This window comes from Lithobates pipiens, unplaced genomic scaffold (assembly GCF_037356315.1).
Source record: "Lithobates pipiens isolate NorthernLeopardFrog02 unplaced genomic scaffold, aLitPip1_a1.2 Scaffold_19, whole genome shotgun sequence".
NCBI lineage: Eukaryota > Metazoa > Chordata > Amphibia > Anura > Ranidae > Lithobates > Lithobates pipiens.
This window is the reverse complement of record NW_027507764.1, coordinates 42,262,098-42,275,341: the sequence shown is the minus strand read 5'-3', so window position 1 is coordinate 42,275,341 and position 13,244 is coordinate 42,262,098.

Below are 13,244 nucleotides of genomic sequence, written 5' to 3'. Positions count from 1 at the left end.
CCCATGGGCAAGGGTTTCTTTGAATCCCATGGCCTCATAGGTGTGCACAGCCTATTGCATTAGGTTGTTCACCCTAAAGCCCAAACACACATGTGTATTTCTACATATATATATGACCACACATTGAACTCCCAGTGAAAGAGACGGACATAAGCATGTCTCTTATGGCATAGCCGGCAAGAGGGAGATCTTTCCCATCTTCCTGCCACCACAAAGAGCAATGATACTAATGCGCATGGGCTGATTAGGGTGTGCCCAGGCACATCCGGCACACCCCATGTGCACGCCTATGCATGGCCTGCTGGGAGCACCTATATATTTGGGTGGAGTCAGGTGATTGGTGTTCTGCGCCACTTGGACTGCTGTCTGGGTGGATGTGTGTTGTATTGCCCCCCGGCTGCTAGGCCGGAGATTGGGCCTATCCCGGGGGCATCTGGCTGCCAGGCTGCCTGAGGGCCTATCCAGAAGCAAGAGAGCAGTGCAGGGTTGAGATTGCGGCTTGCGTTCCAACCACAGTTTACAGTTCTGACGGCCGGAGAACCTGTCGTGGTTGGAGGTAGAGGGGAAGCTGTCGCCACCCTTCACCAGGGACCACAGTGAGTAACTGAAGCAAGTACCGGAGCAATATTCTCACCGAACGGGCACTGTGGAGAATCCGGAAACTTCAGGCCGTTATCAAACCAGGGACCCAACCAGCAGAGATGACGCTTGCAGAGCAGCCTTGTGTGCCAAGCCAGAGACCGAGCAGGCCAGTGGGCTAAAGCTTGAGAGGTATTTGGAGTGCCAAGCTAGGGACCCAGCAGAGAGGTGGGGGTGATGCTTGAGGAAGATACCACCGTGAAGATTGCAGTAGCTCATGGGATTCTGTGATAGTGAATCAGTGGGTCTAGTGAGAGGCCGGGAGCTCAGTGTGCTGAAGAACTACAAGGAGAAGTTGTAGAGAAGGCAAAAGAACTGATATGCTTTGTGTTAGGAACCGTTAAAGACTATTGACATAGGAGACACCATCCCTTCACGTGCAGATGTGGCATCTTACTGGAGGCCTTTCCCTGCATGGCTGTCTTCCTATTGAAGTCTCGGAGTCTGCTAATTGAACTTGCAACTACTTAAGGGTGTCCTGGCCCTAACCCTCTTTCCCCTAAAAAGTTTGTATGAGAAATAAACATCTCTTTTGCATTCAAGAAATGTCTGGCACCAAATAACTTTAGCCACCTTGCACCCACTATGCCTCGCAACCCACCATATACAGAAGGATGTCAGTTATCTATTGCTACACATTTTACACTGCATCCAATTCGTATAACAAGTGAATGTGACTGGCTTTCAATGGAGCCGGTTCACACATGTCTAGGGTTTTCCTTGAACATGCTTGTTCAGGAAAAAATTTGCACCTGAATCGCACCTGAACCGGTGAACAGGAATGCACCGGACTCAGGACTGCAAACCGCAGCCGGACATATGTGAACCCAGCCTTAGCCATTTCAGTCCAGGAGAGGAACCTGTACAACTGTGCAAGACTGACGGGAAGGCCGGAGGTCAGATTTAAAGCGGAGTTCCACCCAAAAACGGAACTTCAGCTTTAAGGGAGGTGACCCCCTGACATGCCACATTTGGCATGTCATTTTTTTTTGGGGGGGGGGGGTGGAGTGGATACACTCTTTTTAGAGAATCCCAGTTACCACTTCCTCCCGGCGCACCATGGCACCGGAAGGGAGATCACGATCACCTCACCCCCATCCCTTTTGGAAATCATCTGGGACACGTCACAGGTCCCAGATGATTGCCCGGCCAGTCACAGTGCGCAGCTTGGCTCGTGCATGCGCAGTGGGTGCCGGGCTGTGCCCACAATTACTATGCCGGTGCAACGACATATATGGTGACCCATCGCAGTTTGCTACGGAAGTGACGTTCCGTCGCCGCCATCTTGCTACACCCCACACTTGTCCACTGTAAGGATACACTAAGAATGGGGAAAGCAGACATCTTGTTACACCCACCGGAGTTTTGCATTTTACACGTATTTATAACAGTAAAGTCAGTTTATATAGTGAAATACAGGAATTACAACTCCGTCTGACTGGTTAGATGTTGAATTTTGAATTGCCGCTGCTTTTAAAATTCAAGATCTAAGTAGTCAGACGGAGTTGTATGTTCTGTATTTCACTATATAAACTAACTTTACTATTATAATTGCGTATAAGATACAAAACTCCGGTGGGTGTAACAACGTGTCCGCTTTCCCCCTTCTTAGTGTATCATTACTGTGGACGAGTGCGGGGTGGAGCAAGATGGTGGCGATGGAACATCACTTCCGTAGCAAACTGCGATGGGACACCGAAATACGTTGTTACACCGGCGTTGCAGAGAGGAGGGGGAGACGAGCGGGGGGATTCGTTCCCCCGGATCGCTGGACCCCGGGACAGGTAAGTGTCCGATTATTAAAAGTCAGCAGCTGCAGTATTTGTAGCTGCTGCCTTTTATTTATTTATTTTTTAAGCAGAACTCCGCTTTAACAGAAAGTGCAGCACGTCTACCTTTTGCTGAGTTGCTTGGCCCGGCAGAGATCTGCAGGGGTTCTCTGTTTTCTGCTAAGAAAAGTGCTGAGTGTGGGGTCCCTGGTGAGATATCAGGCTGTGCGTAATGCTCAGCTCTCATTTTACTAATATTGCTTTGCGTCTCTTAACTTCTCTTATTATATATTTTTTTTTTTTGGCGCTTTGTAACTTTTGGGCCCATAGGCTTCCAAGGAGCAGACGCGGGATCTGGACGCTGTTTTGTCTCACAGCTCCATTCTATGCAATTGTGAGATTTCTCATTCTTACGCCTTTCCAAAGATCACAAGGTCTCATTTTCACATATTCTAGCCTGCCGCATAAAAATAAATGCTTTCCTGGAGGAAGATAACGGTTCCTATTTAATCATTGCATAATCTTTCCTGCTCTGTAGAGTCTTGCCGGCTGGCAGTGTAATTCTCACTCTGCAAACACCGCGCTTCACTGAGATGTCACTTGTCAAAATAGAGAGAGACGCCGGCTATTTACATTGCAATGGAGAATCCGAATGGAGCAGAGTCGGAGCTCTGACACACGTAATGTACACACAGGGGAAGATCGGTATGGCAGAAGATTGCACTGCATATCCCGGGTAAGTGATTGGTGAGAGCAGAGCCATCTTTAAGACAGGGCAAAAGGGGCAGCTGCCCCGGGCCCTGTCATTGTTGTGGGTCCCAAAGCAGCTGCCTCATACTTGCCAACTATCCCAGTTTAAATTCCCTTTTCCCTTTAAAGTTTTAGTCCCGTGATGTGTCCCAACATCTCAGTGTGAAGTGCTGCTACTTATGCTGCCTAGCTCTGCCCTATTGTTGTGTACTGATGACTCACCTGCAGACCCTGTGTTTACATCTAAATAACCAGCATTCATATGTAAATAGTGGAGGCATTACTAAGTAAAAAGCTGCGGACCGCGGCATTGATATTTAAATATGCGTCAGTCATATGTATATCATGCTCCCCTGCAGTAAAGAGATGATGTGCTGTAACCTCTAGCAACCAATCAATGAGCAGTGTTACTGTACAGTAATCTCTAGCAGATAGTTAAGAAGCAGAAATTATTTGCTGTAACCTTTAGCAACTAATCAGTGAGCCATAATGTGTGCTGTAACCTCCAGCAACCAGTTAGTAAGCAGTAATGATATGCTGTAACCTCTGGCATCCAATCACAATTGCTGCCTGATCTGATACAGTAAACTGATTTTAAGTCTAGCTGCTATTTATTGTATTTCTCAGAGCAGGTGGAGAGTGAAATTGCATGGGGGGGGGGGGGGGGGCAAGAATTTTTTTGCCCAGGGTCCAATCAATATTAAAGACGGCCCTGGGTGAGAGATAGAAAGTTTGCATGGATTTCATTTATGAAATTGTCCAAAACTCTGAAAATTGCAAATCCTATAAGGGTTTGTTCACCAAGGTGAAACGCGCTGCCTTCTAATTGTAGCAAGGTCCCGGGGGCCCCAGAGGCCTAATGGTAACCTCAACCGTCAGAGAGAGCTGACATCCTTCCTTGCAGTGTGGGTTACCAGGCATGGTGGGTGTGAAGCAAGAAAAATGATGGGCGCCAGTCACTTTTTGAATGCAAAAAAGAGATGTATTGGCTCTTAATAGAACTGGGGGAGAGAGGGCTAGGGCAAGGGCACCCTTGAGTAGATGCAATGGTAATTGGCAGACTCCTATAGGTAGACAGCTATACAGTGGAAAGCCTCTAGCCGGATAACACTTCTGTATAGGTAGGACCACTGTATCTTATGGCAACTAATCTTGCAACAGTCACTAACGGTAGCTGTATGTAACTCTTGGTAACACAGAACAGTCCATTTCTTATCTCACAGTATTCAACTGTAGAGCTTCACTCAATGAGCTCCCAGTCTCTCACTAGACTTCCAGATCCCAGTCGTCACTGGATCCCCCCTGAGCTCTTCCACAGATATTACGCTGTATACTCCTCAAGTGTCACCCCCACTATCCTGCTGGGTCCCTGGCTTGGCACTGGCTGAAGCTTTCCCACTTCTTCATTGTCCCCAGTTGGTGAGAAGTCTGCTCTGGTACTTGCTTCAGCTTACTCACAGTAGTCTCCTGCAACAAGGTGGATGGTCCCTTAGTAGCAACAGCTCTCCCTCTACCTCCGCCCTCAACTGGTTCCCCATCCAGCTGAACCTTCGCAACTCGGTTGGACTCCAGTCCTCCCAACCTTACGCTGCTTCTCTTGCTCCTGAATAGGCCTCACACAGCCTACCAGACAGATGTCCCCGGGATAGGCCTCAGGCGTCCAGCTTAGCAGCCCGGGCATACATAACACATGTCCACCCAGACAGCCATTCAGGTGGCACAGAACTCCTATCACCCGACTCCACCCAAATAAAATAGGCTCTCCCAGCAGGCCAAGGGGCTTAAAGAAACCCTTGTCCATTGACTGAGACACCCCATCAAGTCATAATCTGTCCTTGCTATGCCCTTGTCTATCTAATGTCACCAGCTACAATACCATCTAGTGACAAAAGTGCAGCAATTCTAGAATTAGGGGTTTCAAAGACAGCAGATCAAGAGAATTGCCAGAGCTGTTCAGTGTATGAAACTGTCAGACAATGTCACTGCTTGCAGGGAGAGGGACCAGCTGTCAAAAGTCAGCGGTGATGTCGGGGGTGGGCAGGACCAAGTGCCGTCAACACCAGCCAATGATTGGGCTGCTTCAGAGAGGGGGCGAAGCCAGAGAAATGTAGCTTCCTGCTTAGACCCCCATCACATTGGCTGGTGTTTGATAACTGTTCGGTCACGCCCATCCCCAACATCACCGCTGACGTTTGACAGCTGGTCTCTCTCCCTGCAAGCAGTGACATTATCTGACAGTTTCATACACTGAACAGCTCTGGCAAGTCTCACGGTCTCCAGAATGTGAAACTCCCCCTCTCTCCTATCAGTGCCAAACAATGCTGCCAACCAGTGCCAATCAGTGCTGCCTATCAGTGTCAACCAATGCTGCCAATCAGTGCCAACCAATGCATTACTGCTTATCAGTGCCAATCAGTGCTGCCTATTAGTGCCAATCGGTGCTGCCTATCAGTGCCAGTGCTGCTTATCAGTGCCAACCAATGCTGCCTATCAGTGCCAGTGCTGCTTTTCAGTGCCAACCAATGCTGCCTATCAGGGTCAACCAGTGCCAATCAGTATTGCCTATCAGTGCCAATAAATGCTGCCTATTAATGCCAACCAATGCTCCCAAACAACCAATGGCCAGGGTTGTCGGGAAGAGGCCCTTGTCCTCATCAACATGGGGACAAGGTGCTTTGGGGTGGGGGGGCCGCGTGGCCCCCCCTTCCCCAAGGCACCCCCCATGTTGAGGGCACGCGGCCTGGTACGGCTCAGGAGGGGGGGGCGCGCTCGCTCGCCCCCCTTTCCTGGCCGGCCGGGTAGCGTGCTCGGACAAGGGTCTGTTGTGGACTTTGGGGGGACCCCCACGCCGATTTTTTTCGGCGTTGGGTTTCCCCTTTAAGTTCATTCCAGGTGGCGGAGCCCGCGACGTCTCCGTCGCGGGCTCCGCCTACCTGGACACGCGCTCGAAATGAGCGGACTGTTGCCTCGTGTGTGGGCGAGTCCGTTCATTTCAAAAGTTGCGCGGACTTAGTACGACGAACTTAGTTTGCCGTATTTGTCCGCTCAAAAAGTGCCGTGTGTGGGCAAGTTCGTTCATTCAAAAGTTTGAGCGGACTGTTTGACAAACTTAGTTTCGGCAGACAGTCCGCCCGTGTGTACGCCGCCCAAGACCAAAGACCTAATGATGTAATGATGCCAGGGTCCAGTCCACTGTTGGTGCATGGGGTAGCGCCATCTACTGAGGGAGCAGAGGATCAGGTGTAAAACTATTTATCTACCCCCACTGCAAGGGATCATTTTTTAGCTGCCCAGAGTTGGGCTTTAACCACTTGCTTACTGGGCACTTAAACCCCCCTCAGTCCCAGACCAATTTTCAGCTTTCAGCGCTGATGCACTTTGAATGACAATTGCGCGGGCATACAACACTGTACCCAAATGAAATTTTTATCATTTTTTTCCCACAAATAGAGCTTTCTTTTGGTGGTATTTAGTTACAGCTCGGAGTTTTATTTTTTGCTAAACAAACAAAAAAAGATGCAAAAAAAAAAAAAAAAAAAATCATGTTTTAATAGTTTGTTATAAAATTTTGCAAACGGGTCATTTTTCTCCTTCATTGAAGTGCGCTGATTAGGCGGCACTGATGGCTGCATTGGTGGGCACTGATGGGCTGCATTGGTGGGCACTGATGGGCTGCATTGGTGGGCACTGATGGGCTGCACTGGTGGGCACTGATAGGCATAGTTAAGGCGGCACTAATAGGCACAGATAAGGCGGCACCGATGGGCACAGATAAGGCGGCACTGATGGGCAAAGATGGGCACAGATAAGATGGCATGGATGGGTGGCACGGATAAGTGGCACGGATGGGCACTGATAGGTACCACTGATAGATGGGACTGATGGGCACTGATAGGTGGCACTGATAGGTGGCTCTGATAGGTGGCACTGCTGGGCACTGATGGGCGGCACTGCTGGGCACTGATGGGCGGCACTGCTGGGCACTGATGGGCGGCACTGGGTCGCAGCACCTTTGAGGCAGATTGTGGGCACTGTGGGTGGCACTGTTGGTGGCACTGCTGGATGGCACTGTGGGTGGCACTGTGGGTGGCACTGTGGGTGGCACTGTGGGTGGCACTGTAGGTGGCACTGTGGGCACTATGGGCACTGATGGGGGGCACTTACTTTTATTCAGGATGGCACGGCGGTGGGCAGGTGGGCACTGGCAGGGGGCAGGTGGTCAGCTGTATTGCTGGCCGTGATCGGGACTGATGTCCCGATCACGGCCGCCGGTGATCGGCTTTTTTTTTCTCTCCTCGCGCTGTCAGCGCGAGGAGGAATAATAGCCGATAACCGGCTCCGTTCTATCACATGATCAGCTGTCATTGGCTGACAGCTGATCACGTGATAAGGGGTCGGGATCGACCCCTTGCACGGATCGGTGATCAGGCGAGTCTCACGGACTCGCCGATCACAGAGCGCGCCGCGCGCGCCCCTCAGGGGGCGCGCAGGCCGCTCGTATCCGGGACGACGTCAATAGACGTAGTCCCGGAAATGTAGGTCCGCGCTGATGCCGTCATTTGGCAATAGCGCGGATCTGTAGTGGTTAAGTTGGCCATACGTTATACCAGTGGTTCTTAACCACTGGGCAATGGCCCACTGCTTGGTCATGGCCTTCAATCTCCTGGGCCTCCAGCCAGCTCCCACAGAACCTCCAAGTCCCATAGTATCCTCTCCAAGCTCCCATAATGGCCCACACTGCCCCAAGTCCCCTGAGAGCCCTCAGCTTCCACAGTGCCCACCAACTTGCCACAGTACTATCCAGCCTCCCACAGTTAGAAGTTAGCAATTTAGAATTTGGATGAAAGGTTTATCGCTGGGAAACACTTTTTGATAGATAAAAAGTGCATTTTATATACAACTATATAGATCAGACCAAAATGAGGGACAAATGAGGAGGAATGAGGGACAGAGGGGCATTGCTCCAAATCGGGGACAGTCCCTCCAAATCAGGGACAGCTGTGAGCTATGCAACCCCCATTTCAACCCCTCCCCCCATTGACACCCAACCCCATCCAGCCATTCGGCAGTTCAATACCCATTTTTTAATCCCATACTTTATTGTAGAAGTATAAACACAATTTACTGATGGGGCATGGAAGGGTTTGGAAGAATTTACCAGGCCCTGGTCTCAAAAATGCTGAGGACCCCGTCCTATACAGTCTGATGGCCATTTCACTTTGTCGTTATAATCCTGTGAGGGAATTGGTAACAATACATGCCAGCTCTTTAAAACTTTGTTTAGGCATGCAGCCGGGGGAGCAGTAAAATCAGGCGGTTGAGCCGTGGTCTTACCACCCTCCAACTATAACATACAGCCACGTACGGCTGTACACATGCTGTGGCCGGGATGCTGTGCTTCGCAGGCTCTGCACAACAAAACCACTTGACCTCCGGAAGGTTGTAAACCCTTATATGGCCAGACCATTTTTTGCTATTTAGCACTGCAGTACTTTAACTGATAATTGCGCGGTCATGCAACATTGTACCCAAATGGAATTTATATCATTTTTTCACACAAACAGAGCTTTCTTTTGGTGGTATTCAATCAACACTGGTTTTTTTTATTTTTTATTATGTAAACAGTTTACAAAATAAAAAATAAAAAACCCAGTGTTGATCTCACCAAAAGAAAGCTCTATTCTCATTTCTGTTATAAAACTTATCCAATAAACTGAGGTCAAAATGTATTCTGCTACATGTCTTTGGTAAAAAAAAAAAAAATCCCAATAAGGGTATACTATATTTATAAAAGTATTGGGACGCCTCCCTTTACACACACATAATCACAGCTGCCAACTGTTCCTGATTTTGAGGGACTGTCCCTGATTTGGAGCAATGTCCCTCTGTCCCTCATTCTTCCTCATTTGTCCCTCATTTTGGTCTGATCTATATAGTTGTATATAAAATGCACTTTTTATCTATCAAAAAGTGTTTCCCAGCGCTAAACCTTTCATCTGATTTCTAAATTGCTGCATTTGTAAATTCCAAAAGCCAATATAAAGGAATAGTAGTGGTAAAAAAAAAGCATTTGTGTGTTTAACCAATCTTGTTTTTTTGTGCACTTCTTCTTTAACCACTTTCAGACCGGACCAATTTGCTGGTCAAAGACCAGACCACTTTTTGCGATTCGGCACTGCGTCGCTTTAACTGACAATTGCGCGGTCGTGCGACGTGGCTCCCAAACAAAATTGACGTCCTTTTTTTCCCACAAATAGAGCTTTCTTTTGGTGGTATTTGATCACCCCTGCGGTTTTTATTTTTTGCGGTATAAACAAAAATAGAGCGACAATTTTGAAAAAAACGCATTATTTTTTACTTTTAGTTATAATAAATATCCCCCAAAAATATATAAAAAAACATTTTTTTCCCTCAATTTAGGCCGATACGTATTCTTCTACATATTTTTGGTAAAAAAAATCGCAATAAGCGATTATTGATTGGTTTGCGCAAAAGTTATAGCGTTTACAAAATAGGGATAGTTTTATAGCATTTTTATTAATAATTTTTTATTATTTTTTTTTTTACTAGTAATGGCGGCGATCTGCGATTTTTATTGTGACTGCGACATTGTCGGGGACCCATCGGACATTTTTGACACATTTTTGGGACCATTGTCATTTATACAGTAATCACTGCTATATAAATGCAGTGATTCCTGTGTAAATGACACTGGCAGTGAAGGGGTTAACCTGTGGGTGGCAGTGTAGGGGTTAAGTGTTCCTAGGGGTGTGTTACTAACTGTGGGGGGGTTGGGCTTTCATTTAGTGTACACTGATCTCTGCTCCAATCACATGGAGCAGAGATCAGCGTCACTAGTTGCTAGGCAGAATGAGAAAATGTTGTTTATACAGCATTTCCTCCATTCCGCCGCTCCGTGAGACGATCGCGGGTATGCCCGCGGCGATCGAGTCCGCGGGTCCCGCGACCGGACTCACGGAGGTCCCGACCAGCGCGGGAGCGCGCCGCCGGCGGCGCGCTCCCGATGGCACGGCGGCAACGAATATTGGACGTACATGTACGCCAATATGCCTGCCCGTGCCATGCTGTCGACGTACATCGTCGTGCGCTGGTCGGGAAGTGGTTAAGGGGGCGTGGCAAGGGTGTGTGTCCTATGCCTGCATACTTTTGCTGATAGGTGTCCCTCATTCCCATTTCAAAAAGTTGGGAGGTGTGACATAACGGCATTCCAGTCTTAGTCCGTAGGGTTCAGTATTGAGTTGGCCCACCCTTTGCAGCTATAACAGCTTCAACTCTTCTGGGAAGTGTCATTAGTACAGTGACAGTGTATATTGTTAGCACTGATCGCTGTATTAGTGTCACTAGTAATGTCAGTGGCAGTTAGTGACCCTCCCAGCCAGTGTTTGTTAGTGTCAGATTGTTCTCCACCCCATCACAGTCCCACTACAAGTCGCTTATCACCGCCATTACAGTACAGCGTCTATAGCTACGTAAATTCCTGTATATATTGCATAGTTCATAGATGCTAGAACTTTCACACAAAATAATTAATATACACTATATTGTCAGAAGTATTGGGACACCTGCCTTTACACACACATGAACTTTAATGACATCCCAGTCTAAAGGCCCATACACACGATGAGACTTTTTGACAACAAACATGCAAATTAGCTGTTTTGGAGCAACATCCGACTGTGTGTACGCTCCATCGGACAAACTTTTTCGGTTTTCATCTGACTTTTGTTGGCTGTGCGAACGGACAAACTTTCTGGCAACAAAAGTCCGATGGAGCAAAGTCTGATTGTGTGTACAGAAAACCATAGGACTTTTGTACAAAGTACAAACAGGCATGCTCAGAACCAATGCAAAAGATCAGCCAACAATACAGAAGTTGACCAAAGGTGGCGGTAAAGAGCAGAAAAACCACGTGATTTGGTGAAAGTTGGCTGAAAAAGTCCTGCCGTGTGTATGCAATTCAAGTTCAGGGCCGACGCCCTTTGTACAAAAATCCAAGGGAAAGTTTGTACAAAGTCCTATCGTGTGTATGAGGCTTTAGTCCGTAGGGTTCAGTATTGAGTTGGCCCACCCTTTGCAGCTACAGCTTCTACTCTTCTGGGAAGGCTGTCCACAAGGTTTAGGAGTGTGTCTATGGGAATGCCGATTCTGCCCGTGATCTGGAACACCATGGTGTGATTGTACCTGTGCCCGGGCAGTTCACATGAGGTGTGTTCTCTAAAGAGCAATTCACACTCAGATTGTTCTTCAGAAACCAATTGGCGGTGAGGAGGGATTGTTAAGCCCTTGATTGCTGCACTACCACGCCACAATTGCATGCACAAATCAAAGCATCACAGCCTCGCCGAGGTAGTGTTTGAGGGAGCAGTAAAAGTGTGGTTCAACCTTGGGATTTTACTGCCCCCCCCCCCCCAAACACGACTAATGCAGTTCTGTGAGGCTGTGCGCCAACCGCGTGCAATTTTAGGGTTCCCTCAGGTGGTGAGGAGGGGACATAACTCCTCCTCACCGCCTATCAAATCCCCTCTGAAAAGCGGTCAACCGCAGATCACTCTTCAGAGGGCGACACTTGTGTGAACCGAGCTCTGAAAAAAAACCGTCCCTGTGCAAGGGAAGAATACTTTGTGAATAATTATTCTCGATGAAAAATCTCGAAGCTGCAAGTCTGGCTTCCTGATTTCTCTCTTTACTCATGCATCACAAATTACAGATTTGAGCAATTTAATCGTCACCTGCCTCAGCTGAACTCCGGCAGAAATCACAGCGATCCGACGAGCGGCTAAATGAATCATCACATTAGATCTGGAAATTTATGTGAGAGGCCCGCAATAATTAATTCCAGAAGTGAAACATCTTGAGGGCTAATTATTTTGTTGTGATAGGCGGAGGTCGATCGGCTGCCTGATGTTCAGTTTGGATTTCAGATGTTCGTTTTCATCCCAGTATAGGCCCTTATGAATGAGACGGGGGATGGTATGCAAAGTGCAGTAACCGATAGCAACCAATCAACAGGTCTCTATATTGTTGTCACTGCTCTGAATTGATGAAGATGATGTGGAATATCAAAGAATTCTGGAGCATTTATATCAGTGGTAGGGAATTCACAACGTATAGAAACCTCAGAGTCACCCCTGGACATTACCATCCAGTATATGTAATGTTACAGAAGACTGTCAGAGACTGCAGACATATTACAGGAGATGATCAGAGACTGCAGAAATACTACAGGAGATGATCAAATACTGCAGACATACTACAGGAGATGGTCAGAGACTACAGACATACTACAGGAGATGATCAAATACTGCAGACATATTACAGGAGATGGTCAGAGACTGCATAAATACTACAGGAGATGATCAAATAATGCAGACATATTACAGGAGATGGTCAGAGACTGCATAAATACTACAGGAGATGGTCAGAGATTGCAGACATATTACAGGAGATTGTCAGAGACTGCATAAATACTACAGGAGATGATCAGAGACTGCAGACATAGTACAGGAGATGGTCAGAGACTGCAGACATATTTCAGGAGATGGTCAGAGACTGCAGAAATACTACAGGAGATGGTCAGAGACTGCAGACATAATACAGGAGATGGTCAGAGACTGCAGACATATTACAGGAGATGGTCAGAGACTGCAGACATATTACAGGAGATGGTCAGAGACTGCAGACATATTACAGGAGATGGTCAGAGACTGCAGACATAATACAGGAGATGGTCAGAGACTGCAGACATATTACAGGAGATGGTCAGAGACTGCAGACATATTACAGGAGATGGTCAGAGACTGCAGATATAAGGCGAGTGCTAATATGGGTTCATGGCCACATTTTTGCAAAAGACGGATTATGCCTTTATTCTTGCCAAGATTCCCTGGGAGGAGTTGATGATGGAAGTAGCGCCACCAATCAATATACAGCAGGTCAGCCATTTGCGAGTGTTGTTGTCGTCCTTTCAGTGAAGTCCGGCACCTCTGTCTAATCCCTCACCGGAACAGACAATGCGATTTCTCTGAACTATCAATTCTCTTATTGCCGCTGCCAGCGATTCTCCTC